The 7412-nt window shown below is 37.9% G+C and overlaps 1 pseudogene; it reads right to left on the reverse strand.

Annotated features, from left to right (window-relative positions):
- Positions 1–1107: 1107 nt before the first annotated feature.
- Positions 1108–7412, reverse strand: part of LOC100955247 — a 27024-nt pseudogene continuing 20719 nt past the window's right edge.

A 7412-nucleotide genomic window follows, 5' to 3' on the forward strand; every position in this document is an offset into this window, starting at 1 on the left:
CCCAGCAACCTCTAACTCTTGGGCTCAAGTAATTCTCTTGCCTTAGACTCCCAAGTAGCTGGGACTAGACACACCTGCCACAGTGCTTGGCTATTTTTCAGAGGTGAGGGTCTCACTTTGACTCAAGCTGGTCTTGAACCTGTGAGCTCAGGCAATCCACCTGCCTCAGCCTCCCAGTGTACTGGAAATACAGCCATGAGCCACCATTCCTGGCCCCCCCAGAATTAATTTTAATCTCTCAGTGTAGGGTTTCTCTTTCATACTGAAGAAAATTTCCCAGAAAATTTCATCTTTAATTTTATTCAGAATATTTACAATCAGAAAACCTTTTAGAGAGGGCTCATCTAAAATTGAAATAGTTGCACTAAGAAAAAATTTGAACAGAATCAGCCGGGTTGGATTCTATAGCTCCAATACTAACGTCGTTCAAATACTAAAGTCATACTGCCTTTTACTTTCAATACTAAGGATGCACAGGCGAAATAATGTGTAGGATATTTAAGAGCTTCTATATACATCATAACTTTTTTTTTAAATTTTTACTTTTTTGCAGTTTTTGGCGAGGCTGCCTTTGAACCCGCTACTTCTGGTATATGGGGCCAGAGCTCTCCTCCTTTGAGGTACAGGTGCTGCCCCATCATAACTTTATTTTTATTTCCAGACTTAGACATAGCCACAGGTGACCCTTGCAACAGCATGAGTTTGGACTGTGTGGGTCCACTCATGAATGGATTTTCTTCTGCCTTTGCCCATCCTGAGACAGCAAGGCCAACCCCTCCTCTTCTCCCTCCTCCGCTGCCTGCTCACCAGGAAGCCAATGGGGATAAACCTGTACAATGTTCCACTTCCACTTGATGAACAGGAAATATGTTTCTCTTCCTTATGACTTTCTTAATAACATTTTCTCTGCTTTACCTTCCTTTGTTATAAGAATATAATATATATAACATATAAAACATTTGTTTTTTGTGGAACATTTTCAAAAGAGAAATGATTTATACATCAATTTCCAGAAGATAAAAAAAATCAGTGTTTTATAGCAGCTTTAACCACGAATAACTAAAAAGGAAAAAACTGGCCTCCATCCTTCTGTGTTTGTTCTAACATCTACATCTTCCGTGCCTTGCCTTTCAGAGAGAACTTTGCATTGTAAGGCCGTCATCTTTTTGGACAAGGACAAGGATCAAGTTCATCCTTCATGTAACCTGTTTTCATGTAAATCTGAGTAGAAGAAAAACCAACTTCCAAAAAACTCTCCAGTGTGTTGGGGGCAAGGCTAGGAAGCAGCTTCTTTTCTCTTTCTTCTGCTGGCAAATCTGCAGAACACATTTCACATTCCTCCCATGTGTGCCCAAGCAATTTTCTTTTCTTTTCTTTTTTCCTGAACCACCTCAATGTGAGGAACATTTTGTAAGCTAGTCTTTCTTCCATTATCTTTAAAATATGGCTCCACAAATGCTTTCTGCTTCACTTTACCTCGTTTATCACCATGAGTCGTTGGTTTCTTTGTGGCAGCAGGTGATTCTTCCTCTTCCTCTGCTACCTGGGGGAAACTATCGGCCAACAAGATTCAGATTCTTTGTGTGTTGTCTGATCAAACGTATCTTCCAACCTATCATTCATTTTTCTTTTTTCATTTGGACTTTTTTTCTGTCTTCTGCTATTGCTTCTTCATTTTTAAAAGCACAGTTTCATTAACCAAGGTACAGTCCACCACTCCATGTCCACTCTCTCCCCTCCTAATCTTGACTGACTGCCATTCTTTGTGTCTATTTTATACTGGGGAAGGTCTGCTCCTGGATCTATACCCCACTGAGTATTTTCATGGGATACATATTGGTGATTTTGTAGAGACTTGGTTTTGCCAATTCTACATGGATTTAACTGACCTGGTTTTTATTTTTATTGGCTCATGAGAGCCAGTACTCTTCACGTCGTCAATAAGATTCTTTGTCTCCAAACTTCACATGCACGTGGAGGGGTTTTGAAAACAGGATTATCTTCTTGTATTTGTAATAGAGGTTTATTGTGTGCAGAGAAGGTACAGGAGAATGATGCACTCCTGTAAATTGGGCTCCTCCAGGTGAATCTTTGGATAACATACTGGGCCCACTCAAGGCCTTACCGCTTTGAGGAAGAACCCTTGGAAATGGGCTTCAAAGTCACTTGCCTAAATCTGATTTTAGAGGTCTCACTTCCTTGGCTTTTCTCTTGATGCTGAATAGCTTTAAACTATCTTCAATATTTCTTATAGATTCCTCAAAAGGCTCTTTCTTGTGCTGTTCTTCCAAACCAGGCAGCCTCAAACTACTGCCTGCAGGCCACATGCAGCCCACCTAGGACATTAACTGGCTTGCTGGGTGTTTTTGTCACCACTGCCTGTCCTGTTTAGCAGCCAACTGGTCCCAGGGCCTGCACTCCGGCACTCCAACGGTCCAAGGGACAGTGAACTGGCCCCCTGTTTAAAAAATTTGAGGACACCTGTTCCAAACAGTGGTAGAGCTTGGGACCTTGAGATTCTAGCCATTGGAGGTTGACTTTGATCACAAGTGTCAGATACTAGAATTTCATTTTTATTAGGATTATGTTGTAGATAAGTTGATGCCTTGGAAACTTTTCTCAGTTTCTTGGTACACGCAGAATGCTCCAATTTAGTCTGTGTGTGTTCTGTGTGTCAAACATAGAGGTCCTCCTTTCTTTATAACTGGTTCCTGCCAGAAAATGAGAAGGCTGTTCTTGGTGAATCAGGAATACCATTTTCCTCACATTCAAGTTCAGTTGTTTGATGCTGTTGATCATTTTCAGTTTTCTGCTGTAGTTGCTGAGGAAGCTTTTACATTTTCTTCCTGTATTCTTTTCATTCATAAACTCTAACAAGTTTAAGACTGTGCTGCTGGATATTTTCAAACTTTTGCTGTTTTTTTTTTTTTTCTGCATAGTTAGTGTAGAGCAATCACATAACCCTACTCTTAACCTGTCTTTTAAAACTTTTAGTGTTTCATGAAGAACTTTCTGTTGCACTCTCAGCTGTTGATTTTTGGTGAAGAATTGTTCTAATCTTTGTGTATCTAAAATTCATTCCTTTTTTAGTTTGGTTACTTTTTTTACTTGTAAACAGCTTCTAAGATTACCTCACAATTTGCCAAAGGTCCAGAAGGGAAGTGAGACCCCTCTGGAACTGTGAAGGGGACTGGGGCTCCCTTGCCTCCTCTTTCGCCCTTTTCCCTCAAAGGCCCCTCTGAGCAGTCCATGCTATATCCAAAATATGCGTTAATTGACTATTTATGTTATCAGTAAGTCTTCTGGTCAACAATTGGATATTAGTAATTAAGTTGAGGGAGAGTCAAAAGTTATACATGGATTTTTCACAGTGTTGTGTGTGTGGGGGGATTGATGCCCCAACTTCTATGTTGTTCAAGGTTCATCTGTGCTGGAAATAGGCTTAATGTAGGCCTCCTTTTACCTTTTGAAATACATCTTTAACATTGCTAAATTATAAGATCACTTTTTTTTTCTTTTTTGGCCCAGGCTGGGTTTGAACCTGCTACCTCCAGCATATGGGGCTGGTGCACTACTCCTCTGAGCCACAGGTGCCACCTGAGATCACTTATTTTTAATACTTTTATTCAGTTATAATTTCCTTTCTTTTTTTGATCATTTACTAGAGGAAAAACAGCATGCTAGATGCTGACGGCAAATTACACGTTTCTTATTCAAAATCGATTCAAAGCACTTTTTGGTTTTGGGTTCCTTGCTTCAGTTACAGAGATAAGAAACACAGACATTATAGGAAAATATTTCTTTGACAACAAAGCAGTAAATCTTCAATGTAGTTGAAGGGCAGTCAGGAATCAGATGATAAAGACAGCTTTTTCTTTAGATGCTGATGAGTTCTTAAGCGCATATTTTAAAATATTGCAATGCTTGTACTTTGCATTTCTTCACTGTTCTTACATAGATATTAAAATAGGACATAAATACTATACAGATTTCTGGAAGGGTTTTCTGTCAATGGGACGCTGATGCTCCAAGAGGAGAAAGGTTGTCATTTGAGGCAGCCGTCAGTGGAGAGCTTAGAGGGAGGTTCCAACCAGCAGAAACCGAGGGTTCCCCAGCTCCCCTAACAGCCAATGTGACCCCTAGCAAATGTTCTTTGCAGAGAGTCTTACAAGCACAAACTATGATAGTGTCAAAAGAAATAACGTTGGAAATCAAATGGTAGAATAATTCAGTAACTTTTTCTGGGAACCGTAGAATTTCTGAAATAGAAGAGTTAATATCATTATGATTGTAATGCAACTAATATTTATCAAGGATCCATCTTGTTTGATATATATGTTACTCATTGAATTTTAGCATTTGCTTCCTACATTGTGGAGTGGAAGAATTTAAAGAAAGGTTAAATAAGTTGCCATATTTAAAGAGAAAGAGAGAGAGATTGTGAATGATGGAGGTGGGGTTAGAAACCAGGTCTGTTTTACACCGAAGTGTATGGAGTTAGTAAAGTTTAATAGTTTTGAGTGCCTGTTGTATACCAGGCACTGTTCTAGTGCTTCATATATATTTTATTATTTAATCCTCACAATGACTCTGTGAGATAGATACTATTTTGTAGGTACCTAGAATTTTATTTTATTTGATTTTGCAGTTTTTGGCTGGGTCTGGATTTGAGCCTGCCACCTCTGGCATATGGGGCTCGTGCCCTACCCCTTTGAGCCACAGGTGCTGCCCCAGGTGCCTAGAATTTTAGTAACTGGTTTGTGATAGTCATACAACTAGTAACCAGCTCCCAATTATGTCACTCTTGACTCTTTGGTTGAACAAAATTAGCTTATATAAAGCAAATATTAATAGATCTGAAGGGAGAAATAGACAGCAATACAAAAATAGTAGAGGACTTCAGTACCCCACTTTCAAAATGGATTGATCATCCAGACAGAAAATCAATAAGGAATCACTAGGCATGAACTGTACTTTAGAGCAAATGGACCTCACAGACTTATACAGGACATTCCACCCAACAACAGCAGAACATACCTGCGTGTCAAGTACATATGGAACATTTTCCAAGATAAATTATACATTAGGCCACAAAACATGTCAACAAATTTAATAAGATGAAAATCATATCAAATATTTTTTCTCGCCGGTTTGGTATGGAACTAGAAATAAATAACTGGAGGAAAATTGGAAAATTCATAAATATATGGAAATGAAGCAACACACTCCTAAACAACCAACAGGTCAAGAAAGCCATCAAAAGGGAAGTTTAAAAATCTCTTGAGACAGATGAAAGAGATACAAAATACCAAAACTTATGAGATGCAAAAAAAAAAACAGTTCTAAGAGGGAAGTTTTTAGTAATAAATGCTGACACAGAGAAGAAAGACATCAAATAAATACCCTAACTTCATACCTCAAGGAACTAGAAAAAGAAGAACAAGCTAAGCCCAGAGATAGTAGGAGAAAGGAAATAACAAAGGTCAGAGCAGAAATAAATGAAATGGAAACTAGAAAAACTGAAAAATTTCACACTGAAAGTTGGTTTTTTTAAAAGATAAACAAAATTGACAAACTTTTAGTTTGACCAACTTAAGAAGAAAGGGAAAATGTCTCAAATAAATAGAATCAGAAGTGAGAGAAGAATTCCTAACACCACAGAAATACAAAGTCTCGTAAGAAATTACTCTGAGGAACCACATGCCAAAATATTAGATAACTCAGAAGAAAGGCATGATGTTTTGGAGACATAAAATCTATTAAGAAGAAATTATTATATTAAAAAAATCTTATATTATAAAAACTTTTAAGGGCGGCTGCACCTGTGGCTCAAGAAGTAGGGCACCGGCCCCATATACCGGAGGTGGTGGGTTCAAAGCCGCCCCGGCCAAAAAGGCTTGGCACCTGTGGCTCAAGTGGCTAAGGCGCTAGCCACATACACCTAAAGCGGTGGGTTCGAATTCAGCCCGGGCCTGCCAAACAACAATGACGGCTGCAACCAAAAAATAGCCAGGCGTTGTGGGAGGCTGAGGCAGGAGACTCATTTGAGCCCAGGAGTTGGAGGTTGCTGTGAGCTGTGATGCCATGGCACGCTACCCAGGGGCACAGCTTGAGGCTCTGTCTCAAAAAAAAAACAAAAAACCCCAGACTTTTAAAACACACAATAAACTCAAATATACTTGTAACCTAGAATTAATAATTATTAGTTTGGCCACATATAATTTATCCATCTATTTTTTTTCTTTTCTGTTGCTGAAGTATTTTAAAACAAATAATAGACATTTTATTCCATGCCTACATATGAATTTCTAAAATTATAAAAATGTCTGTTATGTTATCATATTATGTTCTTTCCATTCGGAAAAGGTAAAGGTGATTTTTAAAAAACATTATTTCTGGGCAGCACCTGTGCCCCAAAGGAGTAGGGTGCTAGCCTCATATACCAGAGGTGGCAAATTCAAATCCACCCCGGGCCAAAAACTGCAAGACAAACAAACAAATAAATAATGTTATTTCTAAGCTGCTTACACTCTACACATGGGGAAGATGATCAGCTTAAGTAATTCTAAAAGTTGATCAATGGTTTCAAGAGTTTTATTAATAGTTTTAAAAATATATTTTGTCATCTCTATGTGAATCAGCTGTTTAGAAATCTCCTTCTGATGCTTTCAGAGCATCCATTGAATCACTCCTTTTTTTTAAATGTTCAAATCACAAGAAGAAAATAGGACTTTTTTGCATTTTTTAATCATTTGAGAACAACTTGATTTTTCTTCCAAGTGACTAACATGAGAGAAAAAAGTTTAAAATACTTTGTGGCTTACCACAGGAAGTGGAGGGCATAAAGTTAATTGTGTAAAATGGTACAGTTTTTTTTTTTTTTTTTTAAGGGAACAAACAAAAAAGAAACCCAACGAACTACTAAATTTCAATATTAAACTTCTAGAACCTGTATTTTTCTCCCAGAAGTTTAGCTTGGGGCCCTTTCTTAATTTTTACAAATGTGTTTTGAGCTTTTTTTCCTAATGTATTATTTCTTCTCACTGTAAAGATAGATGACTTTGCTACAGAAGAATTTTAATGAACAAAAAAGTGAGGAAGAGATAAAAATCACCCACAAAGGCCAACACCCGGAAATAGCTAATCAATGCCAATGTTATATACATAGATACAAATACTACTGCTTTCAAACTTGAATATCATATTACATGGGGTTTCACACATACTTTCTAATGTATACTTGTATAGTGATATTGTCTAACCACTTGTAAATTTTTTGAACACTCATTAAAAACAGCTTTATGGAGCTATATGCCATGTGCTGTACAAGTCACCCACTTACAGTGTGCCAGGCACAGATATGAGCAACCACCGCCACAGTCAAAAAACATTTTTATCTCAAAAAGAAAGAC

The sequence above is a fragment of the Otolemur garnettii genome, unplaced genomic scaffold, assembly GCF_000181295.1.
Source record: "Otolemur garnettii isolate 467f Iridium unplaced genomic scaffold, OtoGar3 scaffold00070, whole genome shotgun sequence".
NCBI lineage: Eukaryota > Metazoa > Chordata > Mammalia > Primates > Galagidae > Otolemur > Otolemur garnettii.